The sequence below is a fragment of the Muscardinus avellanarius genome (genome assembly GCF_963383645.1).
Source record: "Muscardinus avellanarius genome assembly, chromosome: 18".
In the NCBI taxonomy this organism is placed as follows: domain Eukaryota; kingdom Metazoa; phylum Chordata; class Mammalia; order Rodentia; family Gliridae; genus Muscardinus; species Muscardinus avellanarius.
Window position 1 is genome coordinate 6877141 of NC_137804.1, and position 26128 is coordinate 6903268.

Sequence of the window (26128 nt, forward strand, 5' to 3'; positions counted from 1 at the left end):
AGTTTTTTCCATGACTCCACACTGAACTGCAGTTTTAACCAAGAGGGTTCCCCCACACCTTTGGAAGCCTGGTAAAATAGGAGCCCACCAGAAAAGCACTGCCTTTTGGAGGTCCACTAACCTCCAAAGCTCATTCCCACAAACCCCACGACGAACACAGCCTCGCCTAGAGGCTGGGGTCCTCTGGAGATAAGCAAGCGGGAACTTTCCTTCCAGCCCCGGGCTTCCAGGGGCATTCTACCTCCACGCTGCTCCCATCTTTTTATATTTTTTTGAAACAGGGTCTCGCACTAAGTTGGTAAGAGTCTCGCTACTTGGCTGAGGTGTCCTTGAACTGTGGTCCTCCCATCTCGGCTTCCCAAGTGCTAGTGTCACAAGCATGCGCCACTACGTGTGGCTTAATTCGCAGTATCCAAATGGAAGAGAAAGCTCCGGAAACTTCAATACCAACACAGCCAGTCAAGGATGTAGGTCCGCCCTTTGATGGACAGACGTTCAGTGATCTGAGAGCCAGCGATGCCAGCAGCGCAGCCCAGAGTTAAGAGAAGACGGAGGTAAGCGTGGCTTCCACTCTACGGCTGTGGTGGTCATGACGGCGTCCCGTCGTGGTTGGAAGCGCAGTCGCTGCTTGTATGAACTGTGCATACGCCATGGCCACACTAATTAAAAAACGCTGTTCTCAGAAGGATGCAATGAAAAAAAGGGGACGGATATAAAACTCTTAATTGGCCAGTCATGGCAAACAGCCCGTCAGGGTTAAACAAAACGTGCCCAGCAGAGTCTTAGAGCGGGCCCTAAGCAGAGTCTCCTCCCATGACCGCCGCCAAGGGCTTCTTACTGCAGCTATTCAGGAGTTCTTGGTCTTCTAGAAAGAATGACTGAGGAGCCACCCAACACCAGAGGGGACGGTAGAAATATGTCCTCAGTTGTTCTATACTACAGAAAGTTAGAGAAAAATCATACCTCGTACAGTGAGTGGTCTGCCATTTTGAAGAATGCATAATCCATTTGCAATCAAGAATACAGCCTGGCGTGGTGGCGCATGCCTATAATCCCAGTGCACGGGAGGCTGAGACCGGAGGACTGCAGGTTCAAGGCCAGCCTCAGCTACTTAGTGAGGCCCTCTGCAACTTCATGAGACCCTGTTTCAAAAATAAAGAATAAAAATAAATAGGGCCAGGGGTGTAGCTCAGAGGTACAGTGCCTCTGAGTTCAATCCTTAGTACCAAACCAAAAAAAAAAAAAAAAAAAAAACTGGAAATATATGGGAAATAGGAATGCTTCTGCACTGTTGGTAGGATAACTTAGTACAACTTTTGAGATCAATATGGAGGTTCCTCAAAAAGTTAGGAGTGGGACCCCACTATGACCCAACTATACCACTTCTCAGTCGCTTTCCAAAGGAAGTTAGAACCCCATAGTGATGTGTGCACACCTGTGTTGATAGTGGCATCATTCACAACAGCTAGTTACAGGACCAACCCAGGCATCTATCAACAGGCAAACGGGTAAAGAAACTGGTCCACACACACACACAGTGGAATTTTACTCAGCCGTAAAGAACAAAAGCGTGTCATTACGTTAAGTGAGATCAGCCAGTCTCAGAAAATCGAGTGGTAGGTTTTCTCTCATACGCAGAAGCTAGAACAAAGCAAAGGACTTCGGATAAAGGAGACCAGAAGAAAAGGAAGGAGATTGCGGGGAAGGAGGAGGGAGGGCAAAACGAGGCTCAAGGGAACCGCTCGATAAGGTGGCGCCCACACAGGCCGAGCTGCCAGCCTAACACAGACGAGATACTCAGGTGCCGCGCGCACGTCTATCACGTCGAACCTCGCTACGACGTATAATTACACTGCGCCAAGTACAAGGACACGTATTCATAAGGTTGTAACAGAGGTGGCGAAGGCAGGACAGAAGCTCCCCGCGAAGGTACCGCTCCCAGCTTCGAGCGTGCCACCGGCTCTTGGGGACCAGCGCCAAGGACACGGTGGAGCACTTCCTGCCAAAAGCAATCCAGTCACCGTGGAAGGGCAGACCAGGCCGAGTCCTGCCACCAGCGTGGCCTTGGGGGTCACAAAGGAGTCTTCTGAGTTTTCAGAGCCAGTGTGACCAGCCAGGTAGGTGGTAGCACCGCTGGAGGGTGACCAGAAGGACATGGCTGCCTCTGAAAGTCTGGGGAGAAATAATCTGGCCAGCCGGGCCGCCGTCTCGCTCCGTGTGGGAAGTGTGCCGCCGCTGCTACACTGAGGCGTGACGGCACAAACGCAGGGCCCACCGGGGCTCCCACCACCGCGCAGGCTGGTGGCCTCCTGGGGGAAAGCGTGAAGCAGATCACGCCAGGACCTCGCCATGGCTGAGTGTGCGGCGAAATGGACACCTGGCCAGTGCCCAGGGCCTCCTGCCATTGGCCAGCTATGGAGATAGCTATGGAGATGTCTAGCGTCCGGGTTTCAATTATAGAACACAAGGACGGAAAGAGCTACTCTTACCATATATAATTTTTATTTTTTTGGTGGTGCTAGGAATTGAACCCAGGGGCATCCTACTTCCGAGCTACACCCCCATCCCAATTTTTTATTCTTTACTTTTTAAACAGAGTCTAAGTTACAGAGGGCCTAAGTAGATGAGGCTGTCCACAAACCGAGATCCTGTCTCAGCCTCCCAATACACTTGCTTTTTTTTTTTTTTTTTTGGTGGTACTGGGGTTCCTGGAAGCCCTTCTACCTCTGGGCTCCCAGACCTATTTTTTATATTTTTATTTGGAAACAGGGTCTCCTAAGCCAGTGCGCGCGGCTGGCTTCCAACCTGCATGATCCTCCTGTCTCTGCCTCCCAAGTGCAGGGATTACTAGCGTGCGCCACCACGCCCGGCTACACTTGCCATTTTGAAAGAGAGGGACAGTGTAGACAGACCACTAAGCCCCTTGCATCCCGATTCTTCTCTGGCTTCAGGCCCTCAGCTGGTGCTCTACCCAAGTTTTTTATAATATTTTCTCCAATAAAGGATGCTTCCTTAACTTTTACTTCCTTGCAGTCAGGATCATGCATGACCTACATGTTTGCTGTAGTACTCAAAGATGAGGGTCCTGCCAGGCATGGTGGCACACACCTGTATCCCCAGCACTATAGAGGCTGAAACAGGAAGATCACAGGTCGACAGCCAGCCTCAGCAACTTAGACCCTCTTTCAATTTATTTTTAGAAATAGGACTAAGGGTATAGCTCAGAGGTAGAATTCCCCTGGGTTTAATCTCCAACACCCCACACATACACGTAAAGATGAGGATCCTGTCCCAGTGTGCCTGCATTCTCTAAAGACTTCCAAGTGCCAGAGAACCTGCCCCCCCCCCTTTGTTTTCCAAACCCAGGACCTCATGCATGCTAGGCAAGTGTTCTATTGCTGAGCCACACCCCACTTCTCATTTCTGATCGCTTGTTAAGCACCCACTCCACACTGAGCACCGAGTTCATGGCAGGTGAATCACGGACAGAGGCGTGCCACTCACCAGCAATGCATCTGACCACCTGAGAGCAGAAGTCATAGTGAGGAATCAGTTGTAGCTCAAAAACTAGTTAAAAAGAAAAAAGCAATTACCTGGGCTGGGGACATAGCTCAGTGGTATGTTTGCCTAGCACATGCAAGGCCCAGATTCAATGCCAGTACCATTAATAGTGTCCTTTGTGAAAGTTATCATTAAAGACCTTAGATCTGTGTCCCAAGGACAGGGAAGGCTGCGTTCTTTGATGACTCTGTTCTCCCCCCTCCCCTCCACACAGCCTCCTATGGAAGAAGGAAAAAGACCAAGTCAGTTAATGGGGTCCCCTGCTGAGCGTCTACTGCAGAGCAGGAGCCAGTGGACTCTTGCTGCGTAGACTGAGCTGCTGGGTGGCTCGAACTGGGAACAGCGCTGACAGGGGTTGAGGACTTTGGCACGCTGCACCTTAGAGTAACCCAGGAGAGAGATTTCCATGCCAGTAGAACTTACCTGGAAGCATGGGCTGACGAGCCAGAGCAGGTCTCCAAGAAGCACCTCTGATAAGGAACCCTCACGCTTGACCCCGTCCTGGCTTCTTTGACATCAGTTGTTCTTCTGACACCAATACCTGAAGGGAATTGAGGACAACCCAGGAGCACGTTACCCACTAAGAGAGGATCCATCCGGCCTCTGCATAGGATACAATTAAGACAGATGACCGGGGGTGTTGCCATGGCGTTCAGCTGTTGCCACTGCAGGCCGCCCAGCCTCCGAGGGTACCCCGTGAGCCCTCTGTGGTCTCGACACTCTGTTCCTTCTTATCATTAGAGTTCAGTCTTCTGCATCTAACCAAAGCTTCAAGGATCCACGAAGCGTGCCCACGGCCCTGCCTCCTTTCTCGAGCCCGTTCCCTTGGCAGGCTGCAGGGCTTAAGTCCCCCAGACCCTGCATCCTGAAAGGACCGGCCCTAACATTAGATGCAAGAGCTTCCGCCCACTCCAGAGTTAAAAACAAAGCTCACATCCAACCTAGCAGTAATTTAGACAAGCCTGAAAACAAAGAGAAAATAGCTCAAAGCCAAAAGTCACTCCACTGAGGCGGTTGAGAATTACTGGTCCCCAAGGTGGAGCTTCTCAGATACCCCACAAGCTAGGTACTTAGTACCCGCTTTTCTGCTAGCTAACTGCCTAAAAAGCCACGTTTGTTTGGGTTTTGTCTTTGTGTGCAGTATCGGGGGTTGAACTGAGGGTGTTCTACCTCTGAGCGTGTTACACCCCCAGCCCTCTTAACTTATTTTGAAACAGGCCCTAAGTTGCCGAGGACCTCACTGAGTTACCAAGAATGGTCTCAGACCTGTGATCTTTGTCTCAGCCCTCCAAGCGTGAGGATTATAGGCAAGCATCACCACGCCCAGCCAGCCCTGGTTCTTTGCCAATTCTGGAGACTGCGGTGGTGGGCTGGGGCCTTTTTCCCCAGTGAGCCACCCAAACGCGGAGAACTCTGTCAACGTGAAGACAAAAGCCTGACCTGGGCGTGCTGGCCTGGAATACGTACAGCTTTCCCTACAGGCCCGAAGGCTCACTGCCTCACAGAATCAAGAGGCTTTGTTGCAGCCTTCAGCCTGGCAGAGCTTCCCAGAGGACACACAGCCAGCTCCTCATGAGCTAAAGCCATAACAGCTCTAGGTCGAGAGCTTTTGAAGCCAGGGGCTGGGCGGCCCGAACAGCCAAACCTCGTGGTTTCACATGGTTGGCCTCCACGAGAGAGGCGGCCCGGGAGCCACGGGCACAATTCCTAACCAACAATCACCTGGATGGCTGCATTTTCCTGATTGTTCTCTGGCATCTGATAGGCTACCTCCCAAACAGTAGCAGCATTTAGAAGCACGGGTTAGGCATGTGGTCCTCAGACCTTATTGTGTACAGGGGTCACACCTGGGTGCTTATTAAGGAACGCGTTCCTGGGCCCACCCCGCCCAAGACTGGGAGGCAGGAGTCTGTGAACCTATCCATCCGGTTGCAGCTAATAACAATGTAAGCATTCCATTAGCCACAGGCTAGGGGGAGATCCATGTGAATTCCTAATCAGGGACCACAGTCCTACAAAGCCCACGCCGAACCCCAGACTTTCAGGGATATTTCCCACGACTCCATAAAACAAGCTGTCTGCTCTGTGGTTTACCCGGGACACCACTGTACACCCAAACCAACTCCAGACCCGTCTCCACTATGAACAGGAGCGGCCCCAGCTCCTCTCCACAGCACAGGAACCCAGAGGACACGCCTCGATCAGATGCTTATTTAGAACAGCGGGGGAAGAAGGTGATGTTGGTTGTTGGGCAAAGGACCCTGGCTTTATCAATGAAATGGAAGTACCTCCAAAGATGGCTGGAAGATAGACTAGGCATCAGTATGTTTGTCTTCCCAACTAGATTCTAGGTCGATGGAGAACCAGACGATTCATCTTAGCCTGCAGCGGGACACTGTCCAGTGAGCACTCAATCATGAGTCAGTAAAGTTAACTGCTGCGACTGAGCGCAGCTCAAACGTGGCCCGAGTGCCTGTAGACACTTGCAGTGCCTTGAAAGGGACGTCACAAGCGTTTGTAGAAGTGACTGGGTATTGGGTCCTCCTAGGTAAGCCCTACAGGGTTGGACAGGATGCACACCGCACAGACTACCACGCTAAAGAGACTGCTGTTCACACTGCAAACGTCAGGCCTAAGGGGAAGAACTGAACCACAAACTCGTGGAAGAAAGCAGGTGTAAATCTTCACGGCCTGGGACGGACAATGATCTGGTGGAGACGCCCCCAAAAGCACCAACAATGAAAAATAAAACTAGAAAAAGTCGACTTACTCAAAAGTTAAAATTTCTGTGCTTCAAAAGACATCATCAGAGCCCAAAGTAGTGGCGCATGCTTGTAATCCCAGTACTTGGGAGGCTGAGACAGGAGGATCACAGGTTCAAAGCCAGCTTCAGCGACTTAGTGAGACCCTGTTTCCAAATAAAGAATAAAAAATAGGGCTGGGGGTGTAGCTCAGAAGTAGAATGCCCCTGGTACCTCATCCCTAGTACCACATACACACACACACAAGACATCAGAAAGTAAAAAAAAAAAAAAAAAATGGAAGAAAAGTTACACAAATCCTATATCTGATAAGGGACTTGTACCCAGACTGTATAGATCACAAGAGTCAAAAGAAAAGCTTTCAATAGTAAAAAGACTGTGTATTTTTGGTGCTAGGAGTTGAAACCAGGGCGTTCTGCCTCTGAGCTGCACCCCCAGCCCTATTTTTTTTTAATTTTAAAACAGGGTTTCACTAAGTTGCAGAGAGCCCCACTAAGCTGCTGAGGCTGGCTGCAAACCTGCAATCCTGTCTCGGCCTCCTAAGTACTAGGATACAGGTGTGCACCACTATACCTGGCAACAACAACAACAACAAAATTAATAGGCGAAGTGAGTAAACATTTTTCCAAAAGAGATATATAAATGAATAACACATGAAAAAATATGCTCAGCATGATTAATTACTAGGGAAATGAAATCAAAATTACAAAGAGATACTACTTCACACCCACTAATATGGCTAGAATCAAAAAGACAGTGTTGGCTAGGAGGTGGGAGAATCCGGGCCCTCATACTTGCTGGTGGGAGTGGAAGACTGTACATCTGCTCTGTGACAGCCTGGCAGTTCCTCTGTTCATACAGAACAGAGTTACCATAACCCGCCAACCCCATTCTTCAGTGTGGACTCTAGAACGTGAAGCCAAGCGTGGTGGCGCAGGCCTGTAACCCAGTACTTGGGAGGCTGAGACAGGAGGATCTCAGGTTTGGGCCAGCCTGTGCAGCTTAGTGAGGAGGCCCTCCGCAACTTAGTGAGTCCCTGTCTCAAAATAATAAATAAGGCTGGGGGTGTAGCTCAGAGGCAAAATGCCTCTGGGTTCAGCCCCCAGTACCACAGAAAAGAGAAATATGAAAATGTGTCCACACAAAATTTGCACACTATAAACAACAGTTGCGCAACACACTTTAGTTGTTAAGAGCCTGATTTGATGCTGGTGGTCTAGATTTTAAACCTGGCCTCTTGTCACCTGATGCCTCCCTGAGCCTCAGTTTCTTTTGAGTGGGGATAACAGTAGAAGTTTTGTTCCCAGCCTGCTTAGGGTCCTCTTTATTAGCTATGATGTGGGTGTCTCTTAGGAAAAGGTTTCCTTCCTCGACACCCCACTTCTTGCAGAACAGAGGCTCTCATTTTTTATGGCACTGGAAATTCAACACAGGGGCATTTTACCTTCAAGCGACACCCCCAGCCCTATATTTTTATTTTTTTATTTGGAAACTGGGTCTCACTGGGTTGATGAGATTCTCATTACTTGCTGAGACTGTCCTCGAACCTGTGATCCTCCTTTCTCAACCCCCAAGTACTGGGATTACAAGCGTGTGCCATCAAGCCAGGCAGATTCTCATCTAAACAGGATGTAGAAAAGAAAACGAACGAAAATCCAAATCTTCTATTGAATGAAAATGTGGTAGACAGAATTAAAAGAGAAATGACTAGCAAACAGATGGCAACATCCTCGATAGAGACAGAGGCCTGGGACCCCCCAGCAGAACAAACCGCCTCAGGACCGGCAAAGTATATGCACACAAATCCACAGAAGGAACAAAAATAATAAAAACAGAAAACATGCTGAGCCTTGCCAAGCACAGTGGCGCACACGGACCTGTGATCCCAGCAGGGTTGAGACAGGAGGGTTGAGACAGGAGGAGAGAGGATTCCAGGCCATCCTCAGCAACTTAGCAAGGACCTATTTCAAAAATTAAAAAAAAAAATAGGGCTGGAATGTAGCTCAGAGGTAATATGTGCCATAGGCTCCTGGGTTCAATCCCCACTACCACACACACACACACAACCAAGAAAATATATACAGATATGTATATGTGTGTGTGTATAGATACGTGTTCAGGAAGTACAAGAAGGTCTAGAATATGCCGCTCAGAAGTTTTAAAATATCAGCAACATACTAAGAACAGAGCTTTATAATTTCCAGCTGCATTAAAATCAGGAAAATTGGAAGGGCTGGGACTAACTCAGTGGCCAGTCAGGCACGTGCCTGGCGTGCACGAGGTGCAGAGGGGGCGGAGGAAGAAATTCTCCATCAGACTAGGGAATTAGGTTCAGGTGGAGGGTACTAATGCTGAGGGCGGTAACGCTGAAGAGCGAGCTCCATTGACCAGCACGAGGTTGCTGGCCGCCCAGCTGAGCCTGCTCTGCGCTGATGCGGGAGGAGATAAAGAGGCGCACTGAGCCTGCGCGCTCGCCTCTGCTGGGGCGACTCCAACCGCTCCAAGCTCGCTTCTCCAGACATGTCCTGGGGTGCGGTCAGGGTTGGGGAGAGGGGATTCCAGGGCCCACGGGGAAGGGGCAGCAGCCTTAGGAACAAAAGCTTTCAACGTGCTAGCGGAGGGGTGGGGAATCAGGATTCCTAGAGCCTGGGGCTGCCCAGCAAGGCTGTTCACGGGCTGAGGGCTGGGGTACAGAGCCTCCTTTCCCTCTCCCTGAATTCCTGGCCCTTTCAGCCAAGGCTGATACAAAACGAGCTTTCTTTCTCTTCCGGTGGAGTCCTTACAAGGCGTCTGATCTTATTTCTAAGAGGGGCTGGCAGAAAGTCCATTCAAAAGTCTAGAGAATGGCCGAAAGTTTAGCTTACACATCTATCCCAATTTTTGTGCTGGCAAAGAAGCCAGGACCCAAGCACCTGCTCTGCCACGGAGCTTCGTCCTGGCCCGGTCAGCCCTAACTTTGCTCTGGGTGTTGACTATCTACGGTCTGGGGGTGCTGGGGTTCTGGGCACTGAGGGGAAAGTCCGCCTTTGCTTGGACTCCTGCCTTCTCTGTCTCCTAAGGCTCTCCAACTTCTCTCGAAGGGGTTCCCAGAAGTGACAAGACAGGGCCCATCTTACGCTGCTCACTGCCCTTCCGGGGTGTCTGGGTGTCTCCCTTGGCGGAGGGGTCAATCTCAAAAGCGGCGTGGCGGGGGAGGGGGTTCCGAGGGTCTAAAGCCTCATGGGCATTCTGGGAGCAAGGCAGCTACGCTCAACAGCGAATCATCCCATACCTGGCTGAAAACTAAGGAGCTTCCTTTCAGACTCTGCTCAAAATAGCCCAAAGGCAAAACTTTCATTTCCTCTTACTGGGAAGAGGGCAAATCTTCAAAACCTGTCAATCTGAGGGTTTCAGTAACACAAGAAAAGGGCCTCCTGAAACGCCAAACTCCCTGGCTCTAAGTCAGAGGCTAAGAACTCGGTATTTAGAGTGCGGTGCGTGGTGGTGCGTGCCTGTGAGCTCAGTACTTGGGAGACAGGAGGATCTCAGGTTCAAGTTCAGCCTCAACAACGTAGCGAGACTCATCTGCTTTAGGGAGGCTTTCAAAGCAAAAAACCCGATAGGACTGAGGGTGTCAGAGAAAGAATGCCCCTGGGTCCTCAACCCTCAGTATCATGAAGAAAACTGGCGTGTGAAGGGAGAGGGGAGGGTGTACAGACGGAGGCAATGAATCGAGAAATTCCCTTCCTCAGGGAGCCGGCTCTTTCTCCTGCAAGCCCTGGTCTCACTCAGCAGTCCAAGGAGTAAAACCTGATAAAAAAAACTCCTTGTTCTTCCCAGAAATACGAAGGGGATGTGTAAGCAAGCCAGCACCTCATAGTTCCTTGGAACCCCAGCTCTTCATTCCTCTGGAGGAGGGCATGAAGAGTAAGCTGGTGAGGGAAGGGGGGGGAGAGCGGGGCTGGGCTGGAAAGCTGGGCTGTGGACTCTGAGACCTCAGAGCTGCCGTGTTAAGTCAGAAACTGCCCACCTGCCTCATGCACCTGTGCCCCAAAGAGCCCTACCGTTCCCCTTGGTAAAAACAAAGGTTGATGGAAGTAACCCCAAAGGGGCTGAGGATTCAGAAGGTGGGAAGGGAGCCATTCAGCAACCTCGGGAAGGCGTCCCTGTTTCCTATCCTCCGGGGGTGGGGGGACAAAGCCGATGGGCTCAGATGGAACCGAATGCAGCTCAAAAGCAGGGCTTGAAGAGCAGCAGCCACACTGTTCCATCGGGCGTGGTAGTGAGTGCTTGTAATCCCAGCACTCGGGAGGCAGAAACGAGAGGATTGCAGGTTCGAGACTGGCCTCAGCTTTATCAACTTAGACCCTCTTTCGAAACAAAAGACTTCAAAGGACTAATGGTGTATCTCAGAGGTAGAATGCCTCTGGGTTAACCCCCAGTACTTCAAAACTGCTGGCTTCCCATTAACTGGCCTCTGGCATTAAGTGGGCCTGGGGTTTCTCAAAGCTCATGAAGCTTTCATCTTGAAACCAGAGGCTCTGGTGGCCTGGTGCTGGGGCAGCTGTGTCAGATGGCAGAAGGTGACGGTGTGGCTGGTGCAGTGCTGTGGGGGAGAAGGCTAGGAGGAGCCATCTGCCTTGTGACACAGGGCCGGTGTGTAGGCGGCTACTGCTCCAGCTGACCGCGATCTTGGGGAAAAAACCAAGACCCACAGAATGGGAGCATCACATCCCGACACAAAGCCTGGGTACTAACCAGGTGTGGCGCACGCTTGTAATCACAGTACTTGGGATTCTGAGACGGGAGGATCGTAGGTTCTCGGCCAGCCTCAGCTACTTAGCGAGGCTCTCCACAACTTACACCCTGATTCAAAATAAAGAATAAAAATAGGACTGGGGGTGTAGCTCGGAGGTAGAATGCCCCCCCGGGGTTCAATCCTCAGTTCCAAAAGGGAAAAAAGCAAACCGGTTCTGCTCAAAGAGCAAGCCAGTGCTTCTGAAACGTGTGCCCACAACACAGAATCCTGCCTCATCTACTTCATTTACCTCACTTAAGTCAGGAAGGGACTTACCGCCCAGACCTTAGACCATTTCCAAACTTGAGCTTGCACCAGAATCCCCTACAGGGCTTAAGACACTGGTGCCCGGGACCCGCAGCAGCTTGATTCAAGAAGCCTGGGGTTGTCCCTGAGCAAGCAGTGCTGGCAAACTCTCAAAGGTGATATTGATGAAGGTGATGGTCCGCACGGGCAGCAGCATGGTGCACAGGGAAGGGTAGTATAAGTAATGGTGAGGCTGCAAACAGGTGGAGCCCTTCAAAGACCACTCCATTACCTGACCCCACTGGCTTGAGAGGTAGACGACGCCTGGTTTAACCAAGACCTAGTTCTGAGGAATATTGCTGTAACTACATCATGGCGTATTAGGTGAAACGTGTTAGGTGGCTTGCCTGAAGTCAGAAGCTTAACTTCCAGCTAAAATTATTGCTTTTAGAAAAGGAAAAAAAGATGGTCGGGTACTTAAAGACCCTGTAGCTGACGTCTGCAATCCCAGAAGCAAGCCAGATGTGGCACATGCCTGCGGTCCTAGTACTTAGGACTTAGAGCTAAGTTGCTGAGGCCGGCTTTGAACCTGCAGTTCTGTTTCAGCCTCGGCAACTTTTAGTCCCTGTGCAAAAACTAAAGCCAGGCATGGTGACACATGCTTATAATCCCAGAGGCTGGGAAGCTGAGACAAGATTTTGCAGGTTCAAGGCCTGCCTCAGCAACTTAGACCTTGTTTCAAAATAGGACTGAAAGCATAGCTCAAAAGATAGAACACTCCGCTGGGTTCAGTCTCCAGGACCACAAAGCGGGAGACGCTATGCTGTTCACGTAACTGGTGTCAGGATTGGCTCGAGATGCCCGAGCCAGCACTGCCTCTTAGAATCATGTAGCATCTTTGCATAAGCCAACCTGATGACCTGTCTTCCTGCCACAGACACTTTGCGTAGTCGTGTGCTCTATGGTGAAACTGCTGCTTTGTTCTCCAGGTAGTTTGCATTCGATGGCCACATGTGCAGCTCACAACATATCACTATCCTGACAGCTTTGACTCGTGGGAGGTAACTCTTTTTCAAAACATGAGTTGCAGCCGGGTGTAGTGACGCACGTTAATAATCCCAGCATTTGGGAGGCTGAGACAGGATCGTGGTTTCCAAATAGCCTTAGCTACTTAGTGAGGCCCTGTTTCAAAATCAAGACTCAAAAAAATAGGGCTGGGAGCGTAGTCTGGAGGTAGAATGCCCCGGGTTCCATCCCCAGACCTCAGTTGCATTTCATGATGAAGTAAAGCTTGTTTATCCAAAATGACTTTGCAAATGTTGAAAGTTCTGACAGAAGTAACGAAACTAGTTTCAATGTAATGGAAGATACGCAACTCCAACTTTGGAAGTCCCTCTGGGTAATGTCAGCTTGATTTTTTTAAAGTGGTTTAAAATGTCTCTAAACTGACATTCAATTTTTTAAAAAGCATAATTTTTCCAGAATGATACTTTTAAAGTTCTTAAAAATAACTGCATTCCCAAGAATTCCTTTTCTAAGCTTTCTATCATTTCTTTGCCTTAAATGCCTTGAAACGGCCACCATCTTCCTCATGCTAAACAGCCATGGTGTGAGCGTGGAGGAACTGATCTCAGAACACAGGGTATCAGTTGAAGGGAGGAAACGGTGCTCACACGTGAAGACAACACATGTAAGCTGACTTTGGTTGAATTTCCCTCTTTAGTTTGAAATCTGCACTTCGGAATAAAGATGGACTGAAAAGCTCTTGTTCATGAGATGCCACGAGTATTGGTTTTGCTAAGCACCCTGTGTACGCTCCTGGGGAAAAACCGGGATTATAAAGGGAGAACATAAACATAACAGTAATTCACTCTGAAAATGGAGAACACACCATTAATGGAGGCAGGGAGGGGAAGGCATGTCTTCAAGAGTCGTTCTGCAGATGGTGGTGTTGGTTTTGAAGCTTAATGTGATAGCAGATGTGTAATTATAGAATAGTGTTTCTCTTATTGAAAGAGGGATCTTTGTGGAAGGATAGACGCAGGACTTCTAAAGTATCTGAATTCAACCGGGCGTGGTGGCACACGCTTGTAATCCCTGCGCTTGGGAGGCGGAGACGGGAGGATCGCACAGGTTCGAAGCCAGCTGCGCTGGCTTAAGAGACCCTGTTTCCAAATAAAAATATAAAATAGGTCTGGGAGCGTAGCCTGGAAGTAGAAGGGCTTCCAGGAACCCCAGTGCCACCAAAAAACAAAAGTAAAAAAAATAGGTCTGGGAGTATAGCCCGTGGAAGTGTATCCCAGAGGTAGAAGGGCTTCCAGGAACCCCAGTACCACCAAAAAAAAAGTATCTGAATTCAAAGTATTTTCAATTTCTTAACTACATCTGCTGAAGGAATTTGGAAACAAGGTGCAATGTGCTAGCAATGAGCTCCCCTGGCGCCCAGGCTAGGGTCTTGGAACACCGTTTCCTGAAAATACAAAACAAGACTCCTAGCCGGGCGTGATGGCGCACGCTATAATCCCTGTGCTTGGGAGATGGAGACAGGAGGATAGCGCAGGTTCGAAGCCAGCCGTGCTGGTTTAAGACACCCTGTTTCCAAATAAAAATATAAAATAGGTCTGGGTGTGTAGCCCGGAGGTGGAAGGGCATCCAGGAACCCCAGCACCACTAAAAAGAAAAAGAAAAGGCTCCTTCGAGAAATGACAGCAGGGCAAGAACAGGGATGAACAAGAGAAGCCTGGAACACTTTAAATCAAAAAGTCGGGATACCATAGAAGGTTTAGTGCAGCGATTCTTGACAAGACTCCCGCAGGCCAGGGCTGAGAGCTGAGACCGCAACAAAAAGGGGTCATAGAAATACTCAAATGTGTGAGCCATCAGCAAGTCCATTATGAAGTGTTATACTAAGTCAGCTGAGCGTGGTGGCGCATACCTGTAATCCAGTACTTGTGAGCCTCTCATCTCAGCCTCCCAGGTTTGAGGCCAGCCTCGACAGCTTTAGTGAGATGCTCGGCAGCCTAGCAAGACCCCGTTCCAAAGTAAAAAGGACTGATGGTGTTGCTCAGAGGTAGGACATGCCTGGAATTCATCCCTGGTACCACAGAAGGAAAAGTCACCTCTGGAGCAAGTTAGAGTGCATGCTTTAAAACATGGTAAATTGAGCAAAATAAGCTCCCTGCTCATTTATAGCTGGAATCACTAGATAACCAACTACTAGATACATGTCTCTATAAAAGTAGCCCAACTTAAGGTGATGGAAAACTATTCAGGACACATCCTCCTCCTCCCTCCTGCCACCCCGGGGTTCCGCACATCCCCATGAATTCACACATAAGTGTGTTCATCATGGACCAGTAACACATTTTGTCCTTTCCGGTGCAAAGACACTTGGCCACCTAGAGCATACCTTGAAGCTGAAGCTGAACTTGAATTAGAATAGCCTTAGGAAACTCAGAAAACAAGAAAATGACTACATCACAAAGATTGAATCACCTAAATCCAGCCTATGAGAAACCTCATAGGGTAAAAGACTCCATCTTTTTCACACTTCAAAAAACAGGGTGCAGCTATAGATTGACTTTGAACTTTCAAAAATCTAGCAGTACATGCCTAAAATCTCAGTACCCGAGAAGCTGAGACAAGGATCGCAGGTTCAAGGCCAGACTCGGCAACATGGCAAAACCATTTCAAAACAAGAGATGGGCCGGGCGTGGTGGCGCACGCTTGTAATCCCCGCGCTTGGGAGGCAGAGACAAGAGGATCATGCAGGTTCGAAGCCACCCTTGCTGGCTTAAGACCCTGTTTTCAAATAAAAATAAAGAAATGGGTCTAGCAGTGTAGCCTGGAGGTAGAAGAGTTTCCAGGAACCCCAGTACCACAAAAAAAAAAAAAAACAAAGGGATGGGACTGTATCTTGGAAGTAGAATGCCCTGGATTCAATCCCCAGTACCCAGCTCAATTCCTAGTTCGATCCTCAGTATCCTAGAGCATACGTGTGCAGGCATGCACACACAGATGTACACTCAAGGGTTAGAACTACAAAAAGTATGAGGTGTTGACTGTCAACGTGACTATAGGAGGGAGGTCAGGGCTGGGACTGGCGGACACTACCAGTGTGGTTGGCAAAGGTCTACTTACTGACCTAGGTAGTGACCGTATTTAGAATTTGCATCGTAATAGCTTTTTTAGCTATACCTTACGCACCTTTCTGTTCCTATTTCATAATGTGTAAAAAGTCACAGATGTTTTAATACCTATAACCAGAGTTCACATCCCTTATAAGAGCTCTTAGGATACCAGGCGTGGTGACAAATGCCAATTTCAGTTTTTGGGAGGCTGAGACAAGATCACAGGCTCATGGCCAGTCTCAGCTACTTAGCTGAAACACTCTAAAACTTAGGGCCTATTTCAAAAATAAAAAAGGCTGGGGCTGTAGCTCAAAGTAGAATGCCCCTGGGCTCAATCTTCAGTACCACAATACAAATAAGGACAGTCAACATTCATGGGAAAATAAGCAGAAGACTTGGAGAAGCTCTTGACAGGAAGAATCCAAATCGCCAATCAAGACAAGTGAAGGGAAATGTTTGTGAAAACTGCTATTAGACACTGCTGTTTACCCAGCAGAATTAAATGGAAGTGTTGGCAGGGATCTGCAGGAACTCCGAAATTGCTGGTGGGAATATAAATTGGTACAACTATTTCAGAAGACAGTCTGGCATTACCCAATAAGTCTGGAGACGCATAACCAGGGGTGGGCTGCAAAACAAGCAGCTCTCCAGAGGGAAAGCCCATGATCTGCAGTGTTTGCTTATTTCCCTGCTATAAAATGTCCCCACTATGACCTCAAGTTACCAATGTTGACATCGCTGAATGCAGAATGGAGAAATGATGCGTGGTGGCACGCTACTGTTCCCACCACACTTGACAATCAACCTGACTGCAGATGGCAGTGGGATATCCTAAGGAACTAGAGTGGGAGGTCTTCAGTATGCCACCCCTTGGTTTTAATTTCTTGTAAGTTGACATAACAATGTTCATAGTTGTGCTAACAATTTGCATACAAAATTGAAAAGTTTGTATAAGTCTTAAGGATTATGTAACTTAATGTATAAAGTTCTAATAAATTAAGCCAGGAGAGGTGGCATATGCCTGTAATCCCAGTACGTGGGAGGCTGAGACAAGAGGATCTCAGGTTCAAGGCCAGCCTCAGCAACTTAGACTCTCAACCTAATTCAGAAAAAATGGGGGGGGGGATAACTCAGAAGTAGAAATGCCTGTGGGTTCAATCTCCAGTATCACACACACCAAAAAGTAATGCTATGATAAATGTTAAAATTTCATGTAGATAAAACATAAGTAAAACAAAATAGTAACAGGATAGTAACGACCTTTGGGGGTGTAAGCAGGACAGTGGTCAGGGCACACGGGGTGCTGGAGAGCTGACATACTGTTTCTCCAGCTGGTGATGAGTGCACAGACATTGCTTAAGCCGAACATGTGTGTTGCGTTTAACACTTCTGAAAAGGCTGATAGAAAATGTCTAAGCATAACCTTCATGTTCCAGCAAAGTTGGTATCAAAGATACCTGTTTCAAAATAGTACTGGGGCTGGGCATGGTGGGCACGCTTGTCATCCCCGCGCTTGGGAGGTGGAGACAGGAGGATCGCATAGGTTCAAAGCCAGCCGCACTGGCTTAAGAGACCCTGTTTCCAAATAAAAAATATAAAAATAGGTCTGGGAGTGTAGCCTGGAGGTAGAAGGGCTTCCAGGAATCCCAGTACCATCAAAAAAAATAGTACTGGGGCTATAACTCAGAGGGTAGAATGCTCCTGGGCTCAATTTCCAGTAATCACACACAGCATGTAAACTTAAAAGTATTGATTCCGAGCCAGGCATGGTGGTGCACACTTGTAATCCCCATGCTTGGGAGTCTGAGACAGGAGGATCGCTCAGGTTTTAAGCCAGCCTCAGCTACTTAGTGAGGCTCTCACCAACTTAGTGAGACCGTTTCCAAATAAAAATAGAAAATAGGTCTGGGAGTATAGCCTGGAGGTAGGAAGCCCCTGGGTTCCACCCTCAATACGGAATCAATACTTTTCTTTGTAGTACTAAGTTTTACAGCATGAGTGAGGACCAATGTGTAAGTTCATTTGGGAGTGAAGGGGATTCAAAGAAACACCAAGAAGCAGACGTAAGTGTTGCCCAGTGGCTGTGCAGTGAGCTCAGTTCTTTGGCGATGCCTGAGAAAGGCGCAGCATGTCCTGAGACTGCCCATGAGCAGGCAGCAGGAGTCTTCGTGCGTTTCAAGGCATGCTAGTGCCCCTGCACTCCCCTGGAGTCCTGATGGGAGCCAGCCATCTGCTCTGAGGCACTGAGGAGCCCCTGGGTAGAGAGGCTTCCTGGTGAACACTGCTGGCCAAGCAAATTGAAGCCAGCAAGGAACGGTCATCCCACCAGCTGAGATCAGTGGTATAGCCAAGAGGACACAACGCAGGCTATGGGGTTAGAGATGAAACTTCAGAAGCGATTAGTTATGCACAACGTGGATAATGCTCTTGAGTGGGAAAGAAACGGAGGAATTTTCCCTGTCAGTGTTCTTAAACGAAACCATTTAGGTGACCATCCACTCTACCCATTGGTAAGCTGTGGTCTTGGCATAGCAGACACTGACAGGCTATCTCTGTCCTTATCTGAGGTTAATCTACTGGATAGAGATAAGCCAATTTTTTAAAGATTTAACGGAGTTTATTAAAAAGATAGAAATACAGAAGATAGTTACAGCCCAGCCCCATGCCATTCAGGAGTGGCATGGGGGAGGGGGGTTTCAAATGAATTCACTCAAGCCAATTTTTTTTAACATTTTTTTATTCAATGCTTTGAAAAGCAGAAAGATATTGGAGGTACAGCAATTATAAAGATTGTTGTTTTCTGAAAGTGATTGTTCATATTGAAAAACATCTATAATTCACTAAAGACATTTAGAAAATGTTTATTTTTAAAAAGCTGAAAAAAGGATTATGAAAGTATTCACCTTAATGAAACAAACTGAGATAAATATACATAACTTAAACATTACACAATGCGTACATCTACTTAAACAGAACAGAGTAACCTATTCTGTGCATATGTACCACTTAAAAATACATAAGATACTTAACAAATTAAAACACTCAAAACTTAGTGGTTTGCATATAAAAATGATGTAATCTCTGTGATGCTAGTATAAGAAAAATACAAGAATAAAATATTCTGGGGAAAATTATATCAAGGCCCTACACTTATATACATCTTCAAAAATACTAGTAACACAAAAATATCAAGGATTTTTTACATTGATGCATGAATTCGACTAGGGTATAATCAGATACTGTACTTATATATGGATGTATATAGTGCACATATATAAGTGTGTGCATCTATCCTGAACACTAAGGGTAAGACTCATTAATCTGGGGCAGCAAGAAGAATTTGGTACTTCTGCCTAGGAAAAATTCAGAGTCATAATAAATTGATTCTGTGGAGAAGCTCATTCAAATTAAGTGGGTGATATGTTTTCAATTACATTTTAAAGTAGCGACAAATCTCACTGAATCTAAGAGCTAAGTATACTTATATAAAAAACTGCTGTCTCGATGACTTAGCCCACTTACAGGTGTGGGTTGGCCAAATATTCAAGGAGTTGGGAGGGTGATTTCAGTCGAACCCCCTTAGGTTACCCCTGGGTAACATGAGGCTGTAACTATCTTCTGTATTCCTATCTTTTTAATAAACTCCTTTTAATCTTCAGCGAGAGTCCGGGCTATTGCATATTTTTTAGCTCAGGACAAGAACCCGCGGTTTTTGTTTCTTTTGGGGGGGACAAAGGTCCCTGGGGACAGTTTCCCAAACCATAACAGTCCAGAACCTTAACAGTTTGGCACCCACGTGGGTCTATCTTTGAGCCAAAGGCGACTCCAGCCAATGGTGTCTGGAAGCCACTGCGTCTTGAAGATGGGGTCCCAGCAATGCCAGATCTCCACTCGCATGTGTTCTCCAAAACTGGGAAAAGTTTGATCCCAAATGCTAAAGAGACCTCATTTTTTCTGCACCCAAGTATGGCCACAGTATGCACGAGGGGACAGACATGTGGCCCCCTCAGGGAAGTCTAAATTATAATACCATATGGCAATTAGATCTATTCTGTAAAAAGGAAAGATGGATAGAAGTAGCTTATCTTCAGCTGTTCCTTAACCTCCGAGACCACCCATATGGTTAAAAAATTAACAGATCAGTCAAAGCCTTCTAATACCAATTTTTCTATTCAGCCTCAAGCCACTCTTAGATACTGGCATCTATAGGTGTATTCAACTTCAAAAAAAGTACCCTAATGATATAACATATAAAAAATAACCTAAAGTCTTTATTCAAATGACCCCAAAGCCTATTTTAGGTCTCCACAATATAACTTCTGAATTCACATGGAGCCAAATTAACTACATACATCGCACTTCTTCATGTTTCAGCCTAAGTCAGCAAAACAGGTTTTAACTTCTCATTTAATTGCTATTTTTAGGTTTTCATGGTTAAACTGTGTAAGTATTGTCTCACAGGCTTGGAGCTTTCAGATTTCAGATGGTATGAGCAGACCCAAAGAAAAACATCTATCGAAGCCCTTTGGATGGCCATAGAGACATAACTCGCCCATTTGACTCCCTCACCACCAACCTACATGCGTGTCACCCCACAGCGGGGGACCCCTTACGGCACCCTTGTTCACCTTGAAGCCAGATGAGTCATCGGCCTTATTCCTTTCCTATGGGCACATTCACGTAGTGAAAATGGGGAGAAATTGGTGGGAAATAAGCTCATGTGAACTGTTAATAAGAATTGTTAGCCGGGCGTGGTGGGCACGCGTGTAATCCCCGCGCTTGGGAGGTGGAGACAGGAGGATTGCACAGGTTTGAAGACAGCCGCGCTGGCTTAAGAGACCCTGTTTCCAAATAAACATAAATAGGTCTGGGAGTGTAGCCCTGAGGTGGAAGGGTTTCCAGGAACCCCAGTACCACAAAAAAAAAAGTAAGTCAAAATGTATCTTCTGTATTTACCTTTGGCCTGACAGGTATCAGGAAATTACTAGACATAGGGGAGAATCTACCAGTATTGGGAATGGCCTAGGGAGATTTGAGAAAGCGCTGATTGTTAATATATTTCAAAAATCATTGTGTAAAAAGGGCAGACCTGGGGAAAGACTTGGTTTCCGTCAGGAAGCAAACAGCTATATTGAAACTTAAATTGATTTAGCTAAAAGTAATTAGCAAGTCGATAGGAGAGATCTAGGACTTCCTCATTCTAAATACAGGTTTACATAATAACTGGGTACTCTAGCTAGGATGGGAGGAGGGGGTCAGCCTTCCTGAAAGGAGACAACTTGGCGTGAACTTAAGATTTCGGCTTCACGGGGACTTCTACTACATCAGAGTTACATGAAACGAAACGGAGGGTGTCATGTCTCTAAAAGGCTGTTCCGTGTTCTGTACTTCGGTGATCTTGGTCGAAGCACCCCCTTGTTACCCCGGGTAACATGAGGCTGTAACTATCTTCTGTATTTCTTTTTAATAAAGTCCTTTAAATCTTAAGAGTTGAGAGAGTGACACCAAGAAGAGGCCAACATTCTTTAGGCACCTTCCCTACAACCCATCAAATACTCCTCACTCTGGGTTGAATTCAAAAGTCCTGAGGGACAATTCCGCAGAAGAGTCAGTCTAGTGTTGGGTATCCTCCTACCAATGCTAAAAGGCAGAAAACAAAAGGAAATCTAACTTCAAGAATACTCAGTCTAGTCCTGTGTTTCCCCCAATGCCCAGATACCTCGTTGCTTATTCTAAAGACTTTGACACTAGAGAAAGAGCCAGGCAAAGTTGGCTAATACTATACTTGCTCTTTCTGAAAGGTCTCCTTTCCAAGAGTAGAGCCCTCATGTAAAGAGCACTGCTTCCAATTTCCTTCTCCCCGGCCTCCACTCCTTTGTACTTCTGGAGGAAGAAAGGGAAGTGAGCAAGGAAGTAAAGGTCCAGGAAGGAGAGGTCACCCCCTCTCCTTCCTGGACTTAGGCTGGGAATTCTGACTACAACTTAGGAAGAAAGCTCAGACTCGAGTTCTGAGGAGCATGAGCTGGAGCTACTGCCCTCAGACCCGCCGTCTCCATCTTCGTCACCACTCTAGAGTCTGAGGAGGAGCTATCTGCGTGCTCCGCCCATGCTTCTTACTGTTTGGATCTGAATGAGGATTGACAGAGGACAGCTGGCCCCATCCAAACTCTCTGTAGTGACTGTCCATGGAGCCTGTGGGCCCTGCTCCTCTCCACACCCTTGCCAGCCTCTCGGCTGTGAGCCTGGCAGATCTGTGCCCTTGGGGCTTGGGCCTCCCGTCTTTGCCATGTTCTTGGGCTTCGCATGGGTCCTCTTTGTATGCAGCATATTCCTGAGGGGACAAGCTCTGGAGCCAGTGATCCAGGTCTACCCTGTACTGCTCCTTTAGGCTCTGTGGGACATGCTGCCGGCACCTGGTAATCTCCACCATGCGCTCCCTTCGAAGGCAAGACTTGCAGTTCCTGACTTGTCACAAAATTCCACCAAGAATTACGGTCATCAGTTCATGGGGGCTTCTTGGGCTCTCCATTAAATTTTACCTTCTTGGAAATGGCGTCAGTTCTTGGAAGGGCTCTCACATTTTTAACATTTCCTTGTAACTTAATGGAGCTTTGGATTGGCATCTCTTTCGGACACCAGGTTTCTTAAGAGTCCTGGATGAAGTCAGGGTGTTCTTTCTGAATTGCGCCACTTTTTCTTCCTCTTTCTCCTTCTGGAAATCCTGAAAATATTTCCTTTAAATGCTCTGGGATCACACCGGGCGTGGTGGCGCACGCTTGTGATCCCTGCGCTTGGGAGGTGGAGACAGGATCGCGCTGGTTCGGAGCCAGCCTCGCTGGCTTAAGAGACTGTTTCCACATAAAAATGTTAAAAAAAAAATAGGTCTGGGAGTGTATACCGGAGGTAGAAGGGCTTCCAGGAACCCCAGTACCACCAAAAAAAAAAAAAAAATGCTCTGGGATCTGCTTATAATTCTTAGCCAGGACCTTGGTCAGCTCCTGGTTGCTCAGCTTAGCGTACATCTGGGAATACTGGGGCCACTTCTCCTTGTAGAAGTGGATGTAAGAGTCAGGGGCTTTGGAAAGTCTGAAGGGTTCTTACCTATTTTGCCTTTAGAGAAATCATGTTTCTTGGCTTTGACAACTAATTCTTCCAATGTGCGGGACCTCCCCAATTTGCAAGAAATCGCCAACCATTTTTGTTTGCACATCTCTCCAGAAAAAGGTTGAAAAGCTGTTTTTTTCCAAGTCCAGTTGTGACTGGGTCATTGCATGCAGCCCAGCTTCCCCGTTGTTGGGCTGAATGTTTTTCTCTATAGATTCCAGTAACCTGAGGATGTTTTCCTTGGACCGGCAGCCCTGGCTCTGAGGTGATGTCATTTTGACAATGATCTGAACCACTTACAAGGTCTCAGAAGTGCAAACGCCCCAACAAAAGCTCAGAATTCTTCTCACAGCTGAGCAGACATGAAGTTTGGCCTTCAGAATTTACACAGGGTGGACTATTCTTACTCCAAGTTTGCTTTTTTTCCAAGCCAATTCTTGAGACCTAGGACTTCCAAGAGTTTACTGAGCCATTACTAATGCTAGCTGGAAGAGGACCAGGTGCTAGGACAAGTTCCTTCAACTACCTGTAGCAAGGCTAAGCATCAGTGGGGAAAAGTCCTTGGCCCTGGAGCTTTAACGTACTTACTGGCTTTGGGGAAGAAAATCACTGTTTATACTGAACCTACCTGGGTCAAAGAGGAGAGAGGCAAGATTATTCAAAGCAAGAAAACTCTGGCCGGGCGTGGTGGCGCACGCTTGTCATCCCAGCATTCGGGAGGCTGAGACCAGAGGATCGCGGCTCACAGACAGCCTCAGCTACTTAGTGTGAGGCCCTCTGCAACTCGGTGAGACCCGGTTTCAAAATAAAGAATAAAAAATAGGGCAGGGGGTATAGCTCGGAGGTCAAATGCCCCTGGGTTCCATCCCCAGACCGGCAAAAAAAAAAAAAAAAAAAAAAAAACCTCTTGTGTGTAAGGGCAGACCAGACCGTAGAAGTAATTGCTGCTTTTGGGTCTGCTGGGGTTAAGTCTGAAAAGTTGATGCATGTACAGGATGGAGGTCCATGGTAAAGGGACTTGAGATCACAGCACACTCGCACATAGTCGTGCTCTTAGCATGTAGCTTGTTACTGGCCTAAGATTAAGGCTCAGTCTTCTTGCTTTCAGTAAAATGGCCATTTTTTCCTCCACAAAAAAAGACTGATAGCCCGATGTGGTGTTGCACTCCTGTAACCCCAGGACTTGGCTGAGACAGTATGATTGTAGGCTTGAGCCAGCCTCAGCAACTTAGGCCCTGTTTCAAAATAGAATAAAAACTGGCAGTGTAGTTTGGAGGCAGAATGTTCATGTTCACTCCCCAGTGCCTGCCTGTGCACGCCCCCACCACGTGCATGCACGCATGTGCACACACAAGTAATGGTTCTGTGTCCAACTTGAAAATCTGAGCAAAAGAACTAAGACCCCCTCCAGAGATGCCAGAGTGTAGACACACCCCCGGTGGGCATGAGGCCTGTGACCCATGCAGAAGCAACAGGATAAGCCCACGAGTACGTCCATCCCCCTCGCACTCCAGAGGGTCATCTCCTGGCTGCTTAGAACAGCAAGCAGCAGGGAACACCTCTGAACACGTGGCTTCTCCCGCCTCTGAGAACTCCAGGTGGGACTAGATGGTTTCCTGAGTCCTGACAGTGGTCCACCTTGGACATCATGCATTGAGTAACTGAGTTCTTTCAACTCAATGACGCCAAGAGGCTCTTAAGAGGAAAGAACCTGGAGGGAGAGGAGTCCAGGCTGGATGCTCTGGGCCTGGAGTCCTCTGGTGGACAGAAACTTGAGATTCCCAAGTCTGCACTCAATATCTGAAGCAAAATATCTGGGACAAATTATAGGTTTTGAAACCTTTATTTAAAGCTGGGCGTGGTGGTGCATGCTTATAATCCCAGCGCTTGGGAGGCTGAGACAGGATCACACAGGTTTGAAGCCAGCCTCAGCTACATTAGTGAGGCTCTCAGCAATTTAGTGAGACCGTTCCCAAATAAGACATAAAATAGGTCTGGGAGCATAGACCAGAGGTAGAAAGCCCCTGGGTTCCACCCCCAGTACCACCAAAAAAATAACTGAAACCTTTAATTAAAACTAGATCTCTTAGGTTACTAAAATAGGATCATTGATTTTTTTTAACATACTAATGATATGTTACCATATTTTCTTTTGCTAATAACAGTACCATAGACCAAGTGATTAAAAAAAAAAACCTTGCCGGGCATGGTGGCACACGCTTGTAATCAGCATTCAGGAGGCTGAGACTGGAGGATCATGATTTATGGACAGCCTCGGCTACTTAGGCCCTCCACAACTTAGACCCTGTCTCAAAATACAGAATAAAAACTAGGCCAAGGGGGTATAGCTCAGAGGTCGAATGCCCCTAGGTTCTATCCCCAGGCCCTCAAAAAGGCAGACACAACAATGCGCACCTAGAATCCCAGCTAGTTGGGGAGCAGAGGCAGAAGAATCGAAAGTTTGAGGCCAGCTTGGGTAACTTAGCCCCCCCCTCAGCTCAATAAAATGAGCTCCAGGTACACTTAGTGTGGTAGAGAGACCCTGAGGCGGATCCCCACCCAGTAGTTATTTTTTAGCTCGTGGTTCTGGAGATACAAGGTCGAGAGGCCATGGCTAGTGATAGTCTTCTCACTAGTGGAGTCCCAAGAGGTGGGAAAGCATGCATGTGCAGTAAGTCTCCTGCCCCTCTTCTACAGAGGGAGATCAAACCACAGGAGTCCTACGTAGTGGCCTCATCTAATCCTAATCGCCTCTCAAGCCTCCCCACCCCCACTGAACATCAAACATCAAGTTTCCACCCTCTAATTATCTTACAGTGGCCATTAAATTTTGATACATGAAGCTTGGAGTACTTACTCGAACTATATCTGAACCACAACAATAAGATACGTATACCGATGATACCTATGCGCATACATACACACATAAATACACCAATGTTTTGTGAACATCGGATTGGATGATATTACTGGGCAGATATATCACCTAAAATAAGACCAAACCTGTAGGAAATACTAGAAATACTCAGGAGAAAAATGGCTTTGTCTTGGGAGAGCATCTTGCATTACTTAGGTACTTGTTTCAAGAACATTTCCTGCCACTGTGGCCAAGCCAAGGGCTTTTCCTTTCATCTCTTTTGTCCCTTTAAGCCTCATCTTTAGCGACAGTCTTTTATCAGGAAAATAAATTACTTTCTGTATTTTTTTTTTTGTGGTACTGGGGGTGGAACCCAGAGGCTTTCTACTTCCCGGCTATACTCCCAGACGTACTTTATACTTGGAAACAGGGTCTCACTAAGTTGCTGAGAGCCTCACTAAGTAGCTGAGGCTGGCTTCGAACCTGTGAGGTCCTCCTGTCTCAGCCTCCCAAGCACTGGGATTACACGTGTGTGCCACCACGCCCAGCTTTACTTTTTGTATTTTAAACTGTAGGGATCGGCTGGGCTTCGTGGTGCACACTTGTAATCCCCGCGCTTGGGAGGCGGAGACAGGAGGATCACGCAGGTTCAAAGCCAGCTGCGCTGGCTTAAGAGACCCTGTTTCCAAAT